This window comes from Manacus vitellinus, unplaced genomic scaffold (genome assembly GCF_001715985.3).
Source record: "Manacus vitellinus isolate BGI_N305 unplaced genomic scaffold, ASM171598v3 scaffold_124_pilon, whole genome shotgun sequence".
Lineage (NCBI taxonomy): Eukaryota > Metazoa > Chordata > Aves > Passeriformes > Pipridae > Manacus > Manacus vitellinus.
In genome coordinates, this window is record NW_021938921.1 from 250,731 (window position 1) to 271,411 (window position 20,681).

General features: G+C 51.9%; 1 non-coding gene across 1 annotated transcript; it reads left to right on the plus strand.

The window, feature by feature from the left end:
• Positions 1-19,375: 19,375 nt before the first annotated feature.
• On the plus strand, positions 19,376-19,447 carry TRNAE-UUC. The gene has a single exon. It is a non-coding gene; the product is annotated as a tRNA-Glu (tRNA).
• Positions 19,448-20,681: the final 1,234 nt, after the last annotated feature.

Sequence of the window (20,681 nt, forward strand, 5' to 3'; positions counted from 1 at the left end):
AGGTTTTTTGGTCTTCTTGTTTGGATACAGCTTCCCCTTTTTGGTCAACCTCTCTCATTCCATCATCCTTCCTTTCCCTGCACATTTCCTTTTGATTTTTGTCTTTGTTTAAAAGGAGGGAAAAAAAAGTCTGATCTGTTCTTGGTGGAGGTATGCATTCCTTCTGAGTTGCTACTGTCATGACCAAATAATTTCCATGCCACCTCTGTTCCTATCAGCTACTCTTTAGCAGAGAGACAGATCTCAAGGCTCTAACATGACAACAGACAGCCCTCTTTTAGCAGACTCAGGAGTAAACACTAGCTCTGTGGCAGGGAAGACAAGTCTCCTTAACTTTATTTTTATGCTGCCAGTCATAAAGAACCCATCATAACCCCACGCTCAGAGTCACCATGACTGTTCCTGGGCACATATGTACTGAGTTTCACAGGTAACTGCATATTCCCAGTTTCCAGATGCCCAAACTAAGATGTGTTTCCAGCTGGAAACATGTTATACAACCAAAGCACCTCCTGAGGCACCCACCAGATGAAAGGCAGAGGGGTCAAGGCTCCACCTTCCCAGGGGGAATACAGGACCACATCGAAGGGCAGGCAAGATTCCAAGAGAGCAGCGCCCTGTAGCAACATCTCCCTTCCAGGGGACTGCCACAGCTTGGACCTTCTCCCTTGTTTATTTTTGGCACTGCTGAGTGCACAGAGCTGCAGCCAAGGTCAGGACCAGCAGGACCTTGGCAGGAGCTGTGCAAGGGACAAGAGGCTGGGCCCAGCGGCCACCAAACTGCCAAAAAGGTTTAGTCACCAACAGGTTTGAACCTAAAAAATAAAAAAATTCATGGATCAATTCTTGCCTGAAGCACAGTAAAAATGAGGATCGCATCTCCCAGCTGTTCATTCCCCTTCTCATCTGCTGTCACAGCTTAGCAGGTGTGAAGTTGAAAGATGAAGCCCGATACTCTCCTGCACCTCGAGCAGCACAGACAGCTCTGCTGTGACAAGGAGGGGCTGGCTGAACACCCCCCAAGAGCACCCAGTTCTCAGTTAGACATTGCTCTCTGCCCATGGGCCCACAAACTGCCTGCCCTGACGACAGGCTGTGCTCCCCAGAGGACACATGGAGCAGTCCGAGCTCCAGCATAGACACATCTCGCTGTTCAAGCTGTTTATGCTCACAGACGGCATTTGCCTTGCCCAGGGCAAAAACCCACACCATTAGGAGGTTTTACAGCTACAGGACTATGGGCAAAGCAGTACAAGTTCCTACTGCAGGAAACAGACCCCAAATGGTAATTTCAGGGGAATATTCTCAATTCATGTAAAGTCCCTCAAATCTCTGCAGTCCATGAAACCTCTGGGTTTAACCCAGGTCCAGCTGGGACATGAAGGGCAAGACAGCAGCACCGCTGGCAGCTCCATGACAAATCTGTTTGTTCTCTGACCACCCCCACACATTTGCTTGAAGAAATGGCTACTGCTGTGAATAGCAGTGGCTTGAGCAGGACAATAAGAATGAACTGCGTGCCCTCCTCCGCCTGAGCCAAGGGCCTGCCCGTGCCATTCCTGGGGGCCCAGCTCCGCTTTGGGCAGGCGCCACATGCGCTGCCAGGACCAGGGTAACAGAGCCCTCAGAGCAGCTGCAGTGGCTATTTTATTTCACACCCAGAGTACAAGATGTACGTTGTATCAGGAGACGCTCTGGAATAGGAAACTGTGCTCTTCCCCAAAGAGCCTCCGCTGCAGCCCAAAATCAACATGTTCCAAGCTCAGCTCACCTCCCTAAGCACCCAGGCCAGGCAGGGACAAGCACGTCAAAACACTGGAAGATGCTCGTGTTCACATTTTGAGCTGAACTCTGGGTTGTTTCACTGAGCCATTTGGTGATCACCACACTGTTCACCCTTTTCCACCTGCAGTCTGTGCTTCCTGCTCCAGAGACAGCGGGGTGGACAAAGCAGCCCAAGGTGAAGCAAGCACCTCACAGCGAGAACACCTTGCACCACACACTGGGCTACCAAAAGGCTTTCCCCTCACAAACAGCTCTCACAGCTCAGCAGCAGCTTTCCTTATCCAAACAGAGACAAAAGTGAGTGATTTCATCCCTCCATGGCCAAATGAGGTTTAAGCTCACAAGTGCTCAGCCCTTCAGAGGCAGCTCTGGGTGGCTGCTGCTGTGCTGCCATCGCACCCCGGGAGGCTGCCTCGCTGGGGAAGAGTTATGGGGAGTCAGAGAGGCTGAAATCACTGACATGGCCCTCTCTGCCTGACTCATCTAGCCCTCCCTGTTTCAAGAACAAGATCAACCCAAAGAAGCATCCCTACTAAAGGAAGCTCTGCCCACAGCACCTCTCTGCCAGCCTCCCTCTTGCAGCGTGGTTTGGAATTCAAGGTCAAAGTCCCCCCTGCAGCACAGCACCCAAAGCTGGCCTGATGGAGAATGGGAGAGGGAATGGGACGATAAGATCACGCCACACTAAAATCAGAGTGTAGGATTCAATGATGTGCTGCTGCTGGAAGGAGGGGATCCCCTCCATGGCCCTGTCTCACTCTTTCCCATCCCCAGCACTCATCACACAAGGACAGTGGAGCTCCCCAAATCCCACACTGAGCTAATTCAGCTTGCTAAGTAAGAGCAGATGGTTTTCTCTTGCTTGAGTGAACTTGACCATTCCGGTCATGGGACCCAAGGCCAGAAGAAAAAAAGAATGGCAGTGCATAGCTTCACCTCCAGATCATCACTGCCTTTCTTATCTTTTGTGCTTGTTGCCATCCCAAAACAGACTTCTGCTCTGGAAGACTCTTCAGTCTCCAGAACCTCAAACCTCTGGTTTAGACTAATTTGACATTATAGCCATAGTGAATGCAGGCTGGATTGTCAGTCTACTCACCAGGCATTTCCTAAGCAGATTCTAAACCCACTGTACAGAAAGGAGCATGGCAATTGCTTTTCACCCTCATTTTCAGTGATTGTAAAACTAATTTAATGAAAATTAAAGTAGCTTGTTTCAGGGCAAGCTCTCTAAGGAGTTTCCAAACCAAAACTGCAACTCTTCTACCATTTGTGCACTTACTCAGGACTGCAGATGAGAGCCCAAGGGCAGCACCAACCCAACTGCCACAACCCTACTTTCTTCACGCTCATTTTACTGTGCTGATTAAATACAACTCAGCCATATCCCAGTCAGACTATTCATGGTATTACAAGGGTATAAACTGCTACAAAAATGTATCTCCAAATTACAACATGCTTAGCATCTGTCCTCAGGCCTACATAGAACACTCCTCATGCCGGCTGCACTCCAGGCTCTGCACCTCAGCCACAGCCCTTTCATCCCTCTTTGCTTCACTTGATGTTGACTGGTAATGATCAAGAATTCAGAAAACACTTGGAGCTTCTCCTCTCATCTTATCTTAGGTGCTTGGAAAGTCTAATAAAAAACCTCCCAAAGGTAACTACTGGAGCTGGGGAGCAAAGAAAAGCTAAACGGTGTGGCTGATACACAGCTGGATACTTGTAGCTATCAAAGGACTATCAAAGAACTACAATGGACACAAGGAGGAAACAGGTGCCGGACCAGAAGAGGACCAAATATGGCATTTGCAATTTTACAACAAAGTGGACCTTGAGTTACTGTTTAAGCACCTACAAGGAAGACTCAGCACCTTTCTTTCCAGGCAAGACTACACAGCACAGCTCACCCACTGCATCCCCTGGGACTGTATGTAATTATTCAGCTGTAAAATCTCTTATGATAACTTTATCTGACTTGACTTTGTTACTGAAAATATTTTACACCAATTCATCCTTCTAACCTGAGCACTGGCTACTCCTACACTTGAAAACTCATACACAATACATTGCACTGCTTCACCCAAGACAGCTGAACTCCATGTGGTCAAAGGGGATTTGCTGAGCTCAGTCTCAGTTCATCAGGCAGTATTGTGCAGGGCTTTTCTTGGTATCACTGTTGATGAAGACAGTAAGCATCTTTGTTTATTTTTTCCCCAGAAGCACGAGCAAAAGCAAACAGAAAAACCAGACCTACAGAACAAATAGGTTATCCCTGCTACAGAGCACCTGGCCCTGGGCAACCAGTTCATGATGTCCACGATGACACAAAATCCCACAACATTAAGTCTTTTCTGCCTCTGTAACAGGTTTCCAGCCAAAAAGCAGCAACCTTGTTTGCCCAGGTAGGAATCAGCCCCATCTGTCAAAGCCAAGTGCCTTATGGCAGCATCCCACAGCTGCAAAGTCACACACACACCAGTGAGCCCAGCACAGGTCTGGGGGGGACCCTTCCTGCTTGGCTTGTTTGCTTTTGGTAGAAACCCTGGTTTTTTGGTACAAACCCTGCAGCTAAGAAAAAGGTTGGTTTAGAGGGGCCCAGGACTGCTCTGCTTCAGGCTGAGACAGGAACACACAGCAAGTCTGGGGAGCACAGGGTGCTCCCCATCACCTTCATCCCATGTCAGAGTAGCCGCCACTGAGGAAGGCAAAGAGCAGCAAGAGCTTGGATCAGGGAGCTGGGCACAAGCACAATACAAGAGGGGTAAGAAAATACACCCTCTGTGTAGAACCAGCCTTCTACTTGCCTCTGGTGGTTGATGAAGGTGCCAACTAATCATTTTATTCAAACCTCTCTATTTCAGAAGTTCCCCAGCACTCTGCAGCATGAAGCCTTCAGTGGAATTTCATACAAGACCTTAAGTCCAGAGAGACAAAAGAGCCTGAAAAACATCTCAGCATCTCCAGTTCTTTTGCCTTCCAGGGTGTTTTTTTCAGGGGGAATTTTTCTAAAGCTGATATTATCCAGCCCAAGTCCCTTCTTTTTGCCTGAAGCATGTAGTAGTGGGAGGCCATGTCTCCTTGAGCTGCTACATAAACCATACAAACACTCCCCTAGGGAACATGGAGTCTTTTCCCTCTCCCATGCTTCACTGCAAGCAAACAATCTGGATCTTCAGCACTCTCATTTCCAAATCTCTTTTGGCTGTGTGCATTACATAACCAAAAAAATGGCAGCTGACAACACACAAAGAAAAACGTTTGGGAGAGTAGCTGGAAGATGGTCGACACCAGCAACACTGGAATTCACTGGGCAACACTCAACTAGAAATATAAAGGACTTAATCCTTACAGCACTAACCTCAAACCCTCAGAACAGTAATTAGGATGAGAGAATATATCCCAAATAATGGTATTTCCATTCTCCCATGAGACAAAGATGAAGTGCAAAAAAATTTTCTCTTGACCTAAAGTGTGTTGTTCCAGATGCATGAGCCAGATGGACCTCATGGCTGCTGCTTTAGTTAATACTTTCCTGCTACTCCAAGAACTGACTGCTTTAAGAAACTATCCAAAGCAGAAGACTACTCTTCCTCATGAAAAGTATAAAACCCATCAAACAGACAGCTTGCTGCAGTAGACACTCACGATTGAGCTATTAAAAAGCACAAGAAATTGCTTGCTCATTAAAGCTGTCTTTCCTACAAGGGAAAGGCCTTCCTGTGCACCTCGGCAAAGGCAGGAACTAACACCAAACGTGTCAGTAATGACAGCAGAACTCAGAAACCCTCTGTGAATCCAGCTATCACCACATCTCAGCGCCTGCCCTGAGATGTGGAATTTATTTTTATTACAAATAAGAGGCACTTCATGAACTATTTGAATCTGCCCAGAGGACTTTTCAAAGAAACACGAGCATATACATGTCACAACAAGGCACAAATAATTGCGCTCCACCTGGGAAGGACTGAGGGAGCCTAAATGGAGCACTTCAAATTCTGACGTATTTATTTGCTGAAAGCTTGCAAGCATCTCCTCCTAATTGCATCATCCACCGAGAAAGCCTTTTGGGTAGTACAACAGGAATGGAAACACTGGGAAAGGAGACCACAGGGAAGGAGGAAACACTCCTTTCCTTTGAACTTCTGATTAGTTTCCATTAGAAGACTCTGGTGTGTCTGAAGGCGTTTCCCATGGACCAGGCTTTATCTACATAGAGTCAAACACTGGTACTGAAGGCACAACAGACTCCTGGCTTCACTTAAAGCCAGTCAGTCTTTCACCCCTAAACCACTTCATCCCAAGGGAACTGCCCTGGCAAGCTCACCAACAGCTCCAGCAGCATGTTCAGAGGAGCAGGGATGACAGGAGTGTGTGGCAGATACCAGGCTTGCTGACAACCTCTCCCACCTGCACTTATCTCCACTGATTTTAGAGAGCTAATAGGGGCGTTTGCTACACCAGCTCATTTACTACCAAGTGAACTACCACAACACTCATCCAGGAAAAGGCAAGAGCAGGACAACCAGCTGGGGGATAGGGGCTTGTCCTGTGGTCACAGGTGCCTACAGAGAGGATGCTTATTGATGGGCTTATTTAAGCCAGTTAAGAAGAGGGTAAACCAGAACAGGGCACAGACCCAGTTCAGAGGACGTGGAACGCTCTGCACTGCACAACAGCAGGAGGTTTGGATGCCCTGCCAAAACCCGTAGACCCTGTGCTGCAAAGCCACAGCTGAGCTCAGACACAAAGAGCCCATCAGCAACTCCAGGGCAGGCTGATGAAGTGTCAAAGCTTTCACTCATTCCTAACTTAAAGCTTCTAAAAAACATGGAAACTAGTGTTCATGCAAAGGCAAATTAAAGCCTGAATTAATCTGAATTAACTAAACACAACAAACTTATACTCAAAAAATGCAAGATTCAATAACAAAATTAAGAGTCTTCATTGTAATCACAATAAAGCACACAAATCCTTTACATTTTGTATTAATCAAATTAAAATGGCCAGCCAGACCAGCAGGTTTCCTGCTGAACAAGCACACTCAGTACCATTCCCAGTCCTCCCACCCAGTTACCAGGACTTCAGCAACCCCAGTATTTCTGTGCAGGCTGGAAGATCTCCCTCCACGCACATCCCAACGCTGTTTCATTCAAACAGCCAAAACCATGCTGCTAAAACAGCAGGGCCAAACTGAAAAGCTTTCTTCTCTAGAGGTAAATGGCAACCAAGTAGTATTCTTACTGAAGCATTTACCTGTCAGGAAATATAGATATGACATGTTCTTTTATGACTTCAAAGAAAGGGTTCATGAAGATGAATATTTATTAAATGGCACTGCCAAGGGAAAAAAACAACCCACCCTCATGGGCCAAAAGTCAGAATCCTACAGCAGCTCATGCTTTGTTATCTTTAATTACAGAAGTAATTCCATTAAAGCTTATTCTATGCATGTAACAGTCTTTCCCACAGTACCTCAGCAATGCTAATAACTCTTCCTCTGTGGCTCTAAAAGAAACCCTGCTCCCTGGTTTACAAAACTTTACCCGGTTGCAAGCAGGCAGTTGCCCCAATCCTGTAAAGTCAGCCCCAAAAGAACGGCAAGATGGATTAAAAAAAAGCCTCAAAGCTCAGACACCAATACAATGAAATCTGCAATACTCTTACCCCTTAGGCAGCTCACTACAGGAATCTAGGGCTCTCTTTTCATCTTTGCACCACAGGACACTAGGTTTTTCTAGAGATCAAGTAAATCAGTTGAATGGGAGGCATTTGCCTTTTGTGTCCCTAGAGCAGGGCAGCCTCAGTGAGACCCATTCTGCATGTTACACGTGCACATCTCTCACAAGGATTTCCACTGCAGATCCAGTGAGGGTCAGGCTGAAAGCAGCCTCCTGCATCACAAGGGTGACCACAAAATTCTCTGTTACAAAATGTACCAGGCCAGTGTACTGAGATCTCACTGTAGCTTATGTGAACTCAGCAAAGGCCAAGACATCTGTTTCAGCTAAGCAAACCTGTTGTGAATACAGAAGGCATGTGAACTATCTGACCAAAAACCTGGCTTCAAAACCTGCATTCCTATAATCCACTGTGATCTCAGCAACACTCCAAATAGCCTCCATCCAACTGATAGGAAAGAGCTGTCTCATCAACCCAGCAAAAACCGAGCTCAAAAAGCACCAGAGACAGCCAGCTGGGATATGCTGGGATAACATGCTGAAATCCAGTGTGAGAAGCCCTGCACTGGCTAGTGCAGCAATAGCCTCCAACCTACGTGGTTTGTCAGGTTTCCCAGTTCACCCTGAAATGAGCAACCCACCACCTCGATCCCCACCTTGACAGCACCCCTGGCTGTCACAAGCAGGGAGGCAGAAGCAGACTCTGAGTTGCTGCTGCTGGAAGAGCAAGAGCATGCTGCTGTGCTCATAATTTTGCTCTGGATGAATTCTGGTATTCTTCAGCCACCCTCAAGGGGATTTGCTATCCCTTCCCAAGATGCTCCTTACAGACTAACTCAAACCATGTTCTGCTGGAGAAGATGCAAGAGAGAGAAGGGGAAGAAAATAAACCAACTTCAAATGCAAGAAAAATAAAAAATTATTCCAAACACCTTGCACTGTCACCGAGGCACTGGGCAAAACGCCAGCACAGCCCTCCCTCCTCTCCCCCAGACAACGAGAATGTGAGAAGCCAGCTGAAATCTGGTGCCCCTGGGGAGAGCCGCGCTGCAGGAATGTTAAATCGGCCGAGCTTTTAATCTAGGACGAAAAAAATGCTGGCAAAACAGCACAACAACAACTGGCATTGGCGATGGGAAGGACGGTGCCTCTGCCAGGCTCTGCACCTTCCTCCCGGCAGAGCCAAACTTAATTCAACCACTTCTGGCCGACGAGCCGAGGCGCAGAGAGACCGGGAGGAATTCTCCTTGAATGGGGTTATTCAGAGGAGCCATAAAATCCGCCTGCGTTTGTCGGAAGCCGGATGCAGCCTGGGAAACTGGCCTGGCTACCTGGCCCTCCATTTTCACTGCCAACAGGTGATCCTGGCTGCCCACCCGCTGCCAGGTGACGAGAGAACCCTCTCCTGGTCACAGTTCTCCAGCAAACCAAGTGTAACAGCCACTCCTGCGCCCGACAGTGTTCTCACTGTCGTTCTGTAAAAGTGCTTCTTTTTAAGCAAGGGGACAACCCCCGTGTGCGCCCAGCTCAGCGCCGGGAGCCCGGGCCGGGCACAGAACCCGGGTGAGCTCCCACGAGCCGCACCGTGCCCGGCGGTGCGGGGCAACCGGCGCGGCTCCGAACCCACCGGGGGGCCGGCGCAGGACGGGGGGCTCTGGCTCAGTTCAGCCGAGCTCAGGGCGGACCCCCGTGCTCGGAGCCCGCAAACAGCCCGGTCCCGGCGGGAGCTGGGACGGTGCGGGAGGGAGTTTCCCCCGCGGACAGCCCGGGACGGCGGGAGCGGCCCGGGACCACCGCCACGCACGAGCTGGGCGGCTCTGGTTCGGGCCCCGGCCCGGCCGGGTCAGCCCGGCTCGGCTCAGCTCGGCTCAGCTCGGCCTCAGCTCGGCTCTGGTTCGGCCTCCGGCCCGGCTCGGCCTCGGCTCGGCGTCGGCTCAAGCTCGGCTCGGCTCGGCTTCGGCTCAAGCTCGGCTCGGCTCGGCTCGGTCTCGGCCCGGCTCGGCTCAGCTCGGCTCGGTTCGGCCCGGCCGGCTCGGTTCGGCCCAGTCGGCCAGCCCGGCCGGCTCGGCCTCGGCCCTCGCCGGCTCTCACGCTGCGGCCAGGCGGCTCACCCGGCCCCGCGGCGCCCCGGCCCCCGTCCGGGGGGTGCCCCCGGCCACCTTCCCCGGGCAGCGGCGGCGGCCATCACCGCGTCCGCCGCTCAACAGGTTGCGCGCCGCACTCACCTCTTCCGCCCATGTGCCGCTGTGCCAGCGGAGCGGGGCAGGATGTGAGAACACCGATCCGGCCGCCCGGGGGCGGTGCGGCCCGGCCCGGCCGGGACCGCCCGCCCGCTCCCCGGGTCCTCTGCGGGGCCGCCGCGCCGGCCGGGGCGGGGGCCGGCGGGCCGCGGCGGCCAGCGGCGGGGCCGCGGTTTCGAGGGCAGCCCCTGGCGGAGGGCGGCGGAAGCCCCGACGAGCCCTCGGGGGGTTGGAACAAGGAGAGGGGAGCGGACGCGGGGCGCAAGTTTTGGAGCCGGCTGGGTGTTTATTTGAGCTACAGGTCGATGGCGACAAGTCGGCGGGTCGTGACCCGTCGCGTGGAGGAGAGCCCGCGGCCAGGGCTGACCACGCTGCCCCCTCGGGGACACTGGGGAGCGGTGTTGGGGCGGCCCCGGACACACCTGTGCTCGCTGCTGGATCGGGGAACCGCGGCCCCCGGCGCTGCCTCCCCCCGCCCGAGGCACACGGGGCGTCACTGGTCATGCTCTGCCCTCTGCTACTCGCGGCACCCTCCAAGAGCGTGGATGGAAAGCGGCAGAACCAGCCTGGAGCATCGAGAGAAGAAAGCGTCTTTGCCTGTGCTGCCTACTGGGCTGCCCCTGCTTTCAGGTGTGAGAGTACCAAACCTTTGCTCAGTCTGAGTTGTAAGGCTGCCATGCTCTGGGTCTGCCCAGTGTTCTCTTTTTTGCCCCAGCAATTTTGTCTGGGCAGATATGGTGGATTCTCTGTCTTCCTCTGTGTCCTGAGCACACAGTAGACTGGCCAGAGCTGTGCAGGAACACCAAGTGTGTCCCCAGCACATGCACAGATGGACTGGCAAGGTACAAACAGTGTAGGTTCAGAGGCCTCAGGAACAAGCATAGCCCTGCTCCTCGGCCAGCGTGAGGAGTCTGAATAAACAAGCTATGCACTAAAGGTCAGCCCTGCTAGATCAGCTTCTGTCAGCCACCGTTTTGGAGAATGTCACTTGGCACGGTGGCATGGCAGAGCCCCTGCTATCTCAGTAACTGCTGCAATGTGGCACTGCTCCCAAGCTCCTATGCTTCCAGAATAGGAACAAACCCATACAGAGGCAAATCCTGGGGTTTGAGCTGCCCGAATGCCTTAGACCCTCTAACTAGGGGCCAAGACTTGACAGATATTTGGTGGATTTTGCCACTAACAGAGTGATTTTTGGCCCATTTCACACCATGCAGCAAATGTCTGCTACAGTCAGAAATGAGTCTGTTCAGCTTATTAATGACCCTGGGCAAGCCGATGGCCGGGGTCCCACACAGAGCAACACTGCACTCGTTTGCACATGGCATTTTGGCACTTCTGAAAACTTGAGGGTAACTTAATCTGAAGACATTCCCGTGCAAGTCCCACTGCACTTTTAAATAACAAATAGAGAGACAGTGAGATCATGGCCGCTGCGCTCGGGGCTGGTCTCACAGCTGCACTTGCTTACGGGGGGGTCCCTGAGCGGGGCCAGCGGGAGCTGGGAAGCTGCTGGACATGCCCGAGGTGCTGCGGGACAGCAGGCAGGGGAGGCTGAGTTCTGTGGGGCTGCAAAGCTCAGGGACTGAGGCACAGGCTGGCAGGAAATTAAGGGGTGAGTTAAGCCAGGTCTGTGTTGGAAACAAAAATTTGCTGGTCTGGCTCTACTGTGGTCAAATTGGCAGCTGTCCTTGTGGAGGTGCAGAGATTACTCGTCTTTGCCAATACAGGCTATACCTGTCCTCAGGGAAACAGCGATACTGGGAAAATGCTTATAAGCAGCCTCTCAGTCTCTGTTCAAGGGCTCCTGCTGCTACAGACCTGGTATATAAGAATTTTAACAGCCTGATTGACATCACTGTGCTAGAAAGAGACTTTGGACAGGCTGAAAATAAGAGCAGGGGACATGGGAGATTGCAGGGGCACCAGCTTCAGGGGATCCCCAAAGTGAGGGACCTGACACAGTAAGTGTAAAGTTGGCTGCAAGAGAGGCCAGACAAGTAGTATTTTTTTTTCTGCAATGTTCCCATTTTATTTTGCATATTTCAGGGGTTAATGATAACAGGTAGACTGTTTTCCACCAACACCTTCGGCAGCCTCGCTGGAGAACCTGAGCATCATCGCTTGGCTGCTGCAGCTCAAACTCTTGGGATGTTGTTCTGCACTGAGATCCCATCTCTCTTGAGGCCAAAGAAGGTTAGATGGAGGCACTCAAGGATGCAGAGGACACACTGGGATGACATCCCAGGTCAGTCCGACTCATGGGCTGGCAGCTCTGTGCTGACCTGCACGAAGTCACACAGCAGCAGGGCATCAAAATGCAGAGCAAGGAAACCACCATGAAGTCAGAACCTCTCCATTGGAGTAGGGTCACACACCTGCTGACATCAAGGACACTCCTGGGAGCAGAGATCCCCACTGCTGGACAGGAAAGCTGGGTGAAAGGTGGTTCAATTACCAGGCACGACAGCTCTGAGACTGTGACTTGCACACAGGAGTGAAGCTGCCAGATCAGAGTCCACCTCTTCAGAAGAGCCAGGGAGTGCCAGTGAACATGGGCACTGTCAACACCAGTCACTCAGGGAGGGGGAGAGAAATCCCAAAGGGGAACAATGAAGCAGCTAAGGGAAAAGCCTCTTTTGTGGGAACTTTGCGGTGACTTTTTCAGAGACTTTCACAGTTCAAGCAGTCACGGGCCGAGGAAAACTTCTGCTATTGGTACCTGGTGCAATAGCACAAGGAGGTTCTCCTTCACAAATACAAGTGGGTCACTCTGTGACATGTACATGGGAGATCAAGCCCACCAGTCACAATGCCTGTTATCAATACACCAAAAGGGGCAGCAGGAGGTGAATATGAAGTGACTGAACAGCCTCTGAGAGCGTGGCAAAGATATTGCACTGTCTCGGAGAGCAGAGGGCCCTAGCTCTTTTGCTAATAAAAAAACCATATTGCCTACAAGAAGAAACAGCCTTCATGAATTGTGAGGCTGTGAACACCAGATCCCTGTAAGATGAGTTAAGTATGATCAATGTTTCCAGGCCAAGGTATCCCCTTGCTGCCTGTTCTGGGCTGAAGGCTTTTTCCTACAACTATCACCGCAGAACTGGAAAAGGAGCCAGCTCCCTGAGATCATGCCGGAATTGTTCTTCAGATGCTGCTCCCAAGTAGAAGAAGCTGTATTTCGAGTTGTACGCCCTTTTGTGAAGCTGCTCAGCTGATGGATGTTCGTTCTTGGGCACACACTCCACATCAGAAAATGGCAGGTAGAGGACCTGGAATGAGGGGTCTTTTTCATCTGGAGGTGTGGAAGAACCAGTGATGCTACAGCTATGGAAAGCTCGGGATTGCACTGCTGCTGCCCTGCCCACTTGTCCCAGGCTGAGAGATGTTTAATGCCCAGGCAGATGTGCATTTGAGCTCAGGTCCTCACCCTCGACCTCACCTGAGCTACATTCCAGTGAAACTTGTGCCAGGCCCATCCACTGGGTCAGCAGGCACTTGACCCTGCTGACCCTGGTTACCGTCACCAAACCTGCTCTGCTCGTCTTGCACGGTAAGTATGGCACTGTTGGGCTGTCGCCTTGTGTCCAGCTTGCCTGTCACCTCCTCCTGCCTCCAGCACCACAACCCCCACGGCTGGGAAGGGGGGCAGGAGTAGGAGCAGCTCTGTGCACTCTTGTAGTGAAGGAGCCAATCACACCAGAAAATGTTCTATGAAAGCCCTGTGTTAAACAGGTCAAACTACTGCCCAGGTACTCCTGCGAGTGCCGACATGCGGGCAAGGTTTCTCACTGTGGGGAGCTCTTTGTTGCAACAGGAAATAAGATAAAGTGCTGGACTGGCTGGGGCTGCTGGGTTCACTCAGATGGGTGATGGAATCTCTTTCCTTGGAGATTTTCAGGGTTTGGCTATGCAAAGCCATGATTGACCTGATCTAGTGCTGGTGATGGTCTCACTTCAAGGAAGAGCTTGAGCTAATGCCCACTAAAGGTCCCTTCTGTAACTCCATGCCTGGGAGGTAGAGGTTTGAGCTGGGCAGACATATGTGGTGAATTCTCCAGTATTTCAGCACAGACATCTTGTATCCAAGGTCTCAGATACCTTGTTTAACGGGACCAGGCTGACCTGGGTGGAGGAGTTGCTGGCTGAGGTTCTCCGGATTGTGTGCTGTGAGAGTCCTCTCTGACAAATAGTCTTATCAAGTATGAGGCAAAGAAAAAACATCCCTGTTCTTCAATAACCTTGTCTGTTTTGTGAAGCTGACTGAAGATACTGAATAGCCCAGAGCAGTCCTTTGCAAGAAGATAGTTGGAGATACTTGACCATTTGTAAAAATACCTGTTTTTAAGCAGCAATCAGCAGGTTTTTTATAGCGGGCATGATGTAAATTTATATAAACAACCAGGTGTTCTGCAGTGGGGCTTTTTAAAAATCATCCTGTCCTAATTTTTTCTGCCTTGCCATCTTTAGCTCCCTGGCAGGGGGAGCAGCCGTGCTATTGCGTTACCGCTTGGCAATGGCAGCAGCTGGCGGTAACCCAACCGGAGCAGCATGGGACCAGGAAACAGATGGAGCAGCAAATGCTCTTTGTTTCCTTTTCTGCTTTCTAAAACAGATTGTGACTAAAAACACACAGGAGAGGCTTTTGCCATCTTCCCTGCTACCGTGGCTCCCTGCCTGCAGCCAAAGCCATGGCATTACACAGCAGGGATAACCCTTCCCTGCTGCAGAGCCGAGCTCTGCCCTTTTGGAGAGAGCTGCAAAGAGAGGAAGGGCATCAGGTACAGTGGTTACAGGCCCTTGGAGGGGAAAGAAAGGTGCAGTGGGTGAGATGGGTGAACTGAGCTGAGGAACCCCCATGCAACAAGTCCTGCTCCTGCTGCTCTGAGTCCTGGTTCTGGTGTTCATTTGAGCTTCAGTGAACCACATCAGCTCATTAAAGTGGCACAGAATGAAAGGGAGTGGTGTTTTGACAGGTTAGGAGTTTAGGAACCTGAACTGGCCTGATGGATGATCTGGCAAGCACTGGGATGAGAATGAGGAGCAGAGCCACCCCAGAACATGCCAGGAGGAGAGAAAAACAGGGAAGGAAGGTGGAGGTGGGATGCCCCTGGTGAAGCAGATTGACTCTGCTGTCCAGGGCAGTCCTTGTCCCAAAGCTAGACAGGACATGGGAAGGGAGGTCCATGCTACCAGGTCACATTCTGTGAGCCAAACTCTGAGGCTGCTGGCAATGGAAGTCAGGAAAATGTCCCCAGCATAGGTTTGCCTGTCTTGCTTCAAAATTCCTGTGGGATGAAAACTCCCCACAATATGTCCCTGACACCACATCAGTTATAGGTTCCCAAAGAACTTCTACTGTATCACAACCTCACACACTTTTCTGTGTCTGGTAAGAGCCCTGCTGCTCTTGTCTGTGTCTGCTAAGGATTTACTGATGGAGCTCGGCAATGGTGCTCTCTGCCTTGCAGGAGATGTTATACTTTTGAAACTGTCTCACCAACAGCTGCCTTGAGCTCGGGGACAGCTGCCCAGAGCAGAGGACACTTGCTAAGAGGCCTGTGGCCAAGGCTGATGACACGAGACTGAGCTGGCAGCACCACGTGCACCCAAACAGCAGCGTGAGCAGTGGTGACACAGCTGTGCTACCTCCTTGAACCTCCCTGCTGCTTCTCCCACCGAGCTGCATGTGCTGCCTGGCCCGTCTGGTTTTGCTGTGGCTGATGTTTGTGCCAGATGATGTAATATTGTTGTAGGTACTTGCCAAGAACCAGTTTATTGTTTAGCCACAGACAGAACCTCTAATTCCTCAAGTTAATCCTGCAGTCTGATGTTTTTTTCTTACAAGCCTTGGTCAGTTAATTGAATCCCCATTCCTGTGAGTAACCTGGAAGGAAGGTTCCACAGTCAGGACTTGAGAGTTAAAGAAAGATGAGGATTTGTGAGATGATCTTTGCCATTTCTCACCAGTGCAGAGGCTCTTCTGAGAGTACTTCTTGCTGGCCTTGTCTCCTGGGGTGATCATTCAGATATCTGAGATCCCCTCAGGGTGTTTTGCCCAAGTTTTATCAGCTTCATCCCATTATTCCTGTTCTTCTTAACTAACAGAAAAAATTGTTCCATTTTGTTGTTTGTAGGTGTCCTCAACTGCATGTTGTTATTTCTTAGTATATCCTTTCAATAAAATAATACAGATTTCATTTTTTAAAACTCAAACTTAATCCCTTTTGCCCTCAGGTATTGTCTCAAGCTCTGCCTGCACACCATCTGCTTACTAATACATCCTGATAACAGAAATCCTATAGTGAGCACAAGAAGTGGGTGTTTATCTGTTATTCTGTGCTGCACTGTGTCAGGCAAGCTCGGTTCCTCTCAGCATCCAGGAATTCAGCTTTAGGCAAACCCCTTCGAAAGCTGTTCTCTGCTAGTTTTTTAAACATCTTGGAGATCTACTAAGCAGATCAACTCAACAAGCAGGTTCTGGTGTTTTCATGTGAGTGCTGTGCACTCGGGCTGGGGGCTGACTGCCTGAACCATGTGCACCTCCTGGGCTCACTGTGAACAGCTGCTGTCACAGGAGAGAGGAAACACTTGGGATTACACCTGAGCAAAGTCCCCCCGATGCAAACCCCAGGTAATCCCCCACAATGGCACAGCTGCATGAGGCCAAGGTCAGCCCCACCGTGCTCGGGGCAGCCCAGGCTCTCGGGCAGCTCACGGGGAGCATGAGCTGAGGTCAGCCTGGAAAGTGAGTCTGCAGGTTGGGGGTGGGATCAGGCAGTGATGGTGACCAGGGTCAGACACAGTCCAGTGACAGGTCCACAGGGACAAGGCAGAGCTGAGGTCAGGCCAGACAAGCAGTCTGCAAGTTAGGGTCAGAAACACCCAAGGCTGGCCATGGGCACATCAGTGAGAGCACTGGAGACAAGCACACCTCAACACAGCTCAGGTGGGGACTGAGGGCCCAGGGCTGACCTGAAGTGGGGCTCCTGGGCAGGGCTGGGGTGAAAGCCCCAGGAGAGGCTGGCCTTTAAGGGCTTGTTACTGCCCTTGGGGCCCTGAGAACAGCTTCAGGGGCAGATGCCACAACAGCATGAGCATGGCCAGCTTAAATGAAGCCAAAGTTCTGCCTCCCCCAGGTCCTGATCTCCAGGAGTGGTTGACAAAGGAGACCTTCCCCCTTCCCTTACAGGCAATTCCTGGGCAGAAGTGGGTGTAGGTGCTGGCAGTGCTGCTCCTATTGACATCTCACCAGGGCTTCTAGAAGGAGGAGCATTGCCCAGCACTAAAACTAGAAGACAAGCTGAGGACAGGGAGGTTGGTCCATGGGAGAAGCTCAAATCTCACCACTAGTGGGGTCCAGTCCTTGGGGAGCAAATTGGCCCTTATGTCACAGAGACGGACTACAATCCAAAAAAGCAGGGTCTGTCAGCCAGTCCCTCCCCATGTCCTTTGCAACTTCATGCAGGCCAGGGGGCTGCAGTTGGGATCCATGTGAGGGAACAGAATCTGCTCAAATCTAGCTTGTGTAGTTACCATCAGATCCATTGGATACTTTGGAACGTGTTCAGGATCTTCTTTGCTGGCATACGGACATGGTCTGCACCAGCCTCACATTTTGAAGGGTATTTTAATTTAACGTTTCAATAGCTCTCTTTAGAGTGCTTTGTAGGCATAGCTTTTTCCTCCTGGTGATACAAACTGTTCTGAGCCATTTTAAAATCTTCATGCTTCTTACAACCATGTTATCCTTTTAGTTTATTCATTTTTTAACAATCTCTTGGGGGAGGAATTTCTTTGTTGCTGTTGTTCTTTCAATGACACCAGATAGAACACATTATACTCCCTGTTATACATGGCTGTTCTAATAGCACAGTTCTGAATGAAGCCCCTCACACAACTCTGCACTGAACCCAGTTGCTTCTTTTATGTTCTCCAACCAGCTGCTCCAAAAATCAAGCCTTTGTGGTATCTAAAATGTAGCAGACGCACGATATGCTGATGTGACATTTACTCACTCAATATGGGGGTAATTGGAGACTTTTCATAATGATGATATTTTCTGCCTTGGCAGCCACTCTGATCTCCTAAATATATCACTGTCACCACCGCTGGTTTTAAAGCCTGTTCACTACAATAGTCCTAATTCTCCCCTTTGCCTATTCAGGTGTGATTTTTCTACCTACAGGGATTCAGTGTTACATGTTGGAAGATTAAAATGGTTTAGGCACACTGAGTCCAAGGTTTCTTCAGCATCCAGCATCACTCCTCCACACGCACAACAGAGTCGGTTCTCCTTGCACGTCTGCAGCCGGTGCTGGCAGTGTCCCACCCGCCCCTTGCCTTGTACCAGCGCCTGATAAGGTTGTACCCAGTCAAAACTGGGCAGTGCAGTTGTTCTGCCTGCTTTTGGGATTGCTCCAATTTGTACAGGAGCACATTGGTGGCTCTTACTCAGTTTGTATGCCTTTTCAGGCTGGACTTCACTTGTTCATCCTCCATTAGGCATTTCCTGCTTCTCCGGTTTTGTCAACATCCAGCCCCATCTTTTAACTACAAAAGCGAGTGGCCTTGCACCCCCACCCCACTCCCTGCACCCCCACCCCACTCCCTGCTCCTGACCCATGGTACAGGCAGCGAGCGGTGGTCAGCAGGCAGTGAGGGCAAGGGCAGGAGGTGCAGGCAGGAGGCAACACAGGCAGACAATGCAGGCAGGAGGCAGTGCAGCAGGTGGCACAGGCAGCAGGCAGTGCAGGCAGGAGGTGCAGACAGGCAGTGCAGGCAGGCAGTGAAGGCAGCAGGCAGTACAGGCAGGAAGCAGGCCGTGCAGGCAGCAGGCCATGCAGGCAGGCGCGCAGGCCAGCAGGCAGTGCACAGCAGGCGGTGAAGGCAAGTAAAGGCGTGCAGGCAGCAAGCGTGTGCAGGCAGCAGGCCATGCAGGCAGCAGGTAGTGCAGGCAGCAGGCAGTGCAGGCAGCAGGCAGTGCAGACAGGTGGTGCAGGCAGCAGGCCATGCAGGCAGGCAGCACAGGCAGCAGGCAGTGCAGACAGGCAGTGCAGGCAGGTGGCGCAGGCAGCAGGCGGTGCAGGCAGTAGGTAGTGCAGGCAGGCGGTGCAGGCAGCAGGCAGTGCAGACAGGCAGTGCAGCAGGCAGGCAGGAGGCAGTGCAGACAGTCAGTGCAGGCAGGCGGGCGCAGGCAGCAGGGCTGATGTAGGCAGCAGCCCCCCGGCAGTGCAGCCAGGCAGTGCAGGCAGGGCGGCGCAGGCAGCAGGCGTGCAGCAGTGCCGACAGGCAGTGCAGGCAGGCAGGCAACAGGCAGTGCAGACAAGGCCAGTGCAGGCAGGGCGGGCAGGCAGGCGGCACAGGCAGCAGGCCTGCAGTCAGTGCAGACAGTCAGTTCAGGCAGGCAGGCAGCAGGCAGTGCAGACAAACGCTGCAGGCAGGCGGCAGGGCAGGCAGGCCGGGCAGGCAGCAGGGCAGTTGCAGACAAGGCCGTCTTGCAGGCAGCAGGCCGGGCAGGCAGCAGGCAGTGCAGACAGGCAGTGCAGACAGGCAGCACGGGCAGCAGGCAGTGCAGACAGGCAGTGCAGGCAGGCAGCAGGCAGATGGCACAGGCAGTAGCCGTGCAGGCAGCAGGCGGCGCAGCGCCGCTTAACGAACAAGCGGTCCCACATGGTCTAGCGGTTAGGATTCCTGGTTTTCACCCAGGCGGCCCGGGTTCGACTCCCGGTGTGGGAAAGCTCAAATATTTTTCTCTTCCTTCTTTTTTTCCATTTCCCCTAATTCCTTTTCTTTTGTTTGCTAACTCTGCCTTTCCCCCCTCGCAGAGCGGGTGACACGGAACAGCTCCCGCCGCCCCGGCCCGCTCAGGACCGAACGGCCGGGGCGGGGCAGGGGCAGGGCCGGAGGGGTGCACAGACCCAGCCTCGGCCGCCCCTCCGGACCGAGCCTTCCCACGGACAGGAATGCTCCTGTCGGGAAATGTGGGACCGGGGGATCTCCCTCGGCGCCAGCGGCGGATCCAGCCCAGCGTGGCTGTGTCCACCAACAGCCTGTGCCCTCCTGCCAGAGCCGGGCTCCACAGGCGAATGGGAGGGGACAAAAGCCTCGGGGAAATCCCGCACCATGAGCCTGAGCACAAATGCCCGTCACAGGTGAGGGAACGAGGACACGGAACTGCTCAGAGCGGCCCTGGGGGCTGACTGGGAGCCCCGGGGTGAGAGCGCGGGAACGTCCACAGCAAGCCTCCTTTGGCCTGCGGGATGACAGCTAATTTTCTTTACAACCAACCTCCACAAAAACGATTAGGTCGGGGAAAAATCCCTACTAGAGTCATTCTTTGTTTTTAGTTTTTGAACACGTCGTTTTTCCTAAATGTTTCAAAATCTGTTAGTTAAGCACTTCAGCTTAGAAAGACTTGGACACCGGGCTCCAGGACCATTTAGTGCTATTAACGTTTCAGGAACTTTGTTAGAAATTACATTAAATGACACGGTAGACAGAGATTTTCACAAAAATTATGATTTCAGGAGGCAAAGTTTGTTTAGAACTTCTCTTTAGTTTGTTTCAGAATTGTAGGACAAAAAAGAAATACGCTACAACCCCCCAGCAACAATTGCTTCTCTCATGCTGCCTCCAGCAGGAAACTCACTTTATGTTATCTGCACTACCTTGAACAACTGCCCAAAACTTACTGCACGTTATTTTAAACTCTGGGGGCTCTGAGAGAAACAAAGCGCTGTCAGCAAGACGAACGGGGTTTGTTTCGCAGGCTGTGATTTCCCCAGTTAAACATTCCTGTTCAAGGCTCTGGCGACCTGCAGGGGCTCCCGAGGGCCCCAGAGCGGGGTCAGGGACACGGGGAGTCCTGCGGGGTTTGGAGGGGCTGGAAGAGCCGGGACAGGACCCGGGCTGGGCTGGAGCCCCGGAATGGCCTCGGGGGGGACGCGGCCCCTGCAGAGCCGGGGAGGAG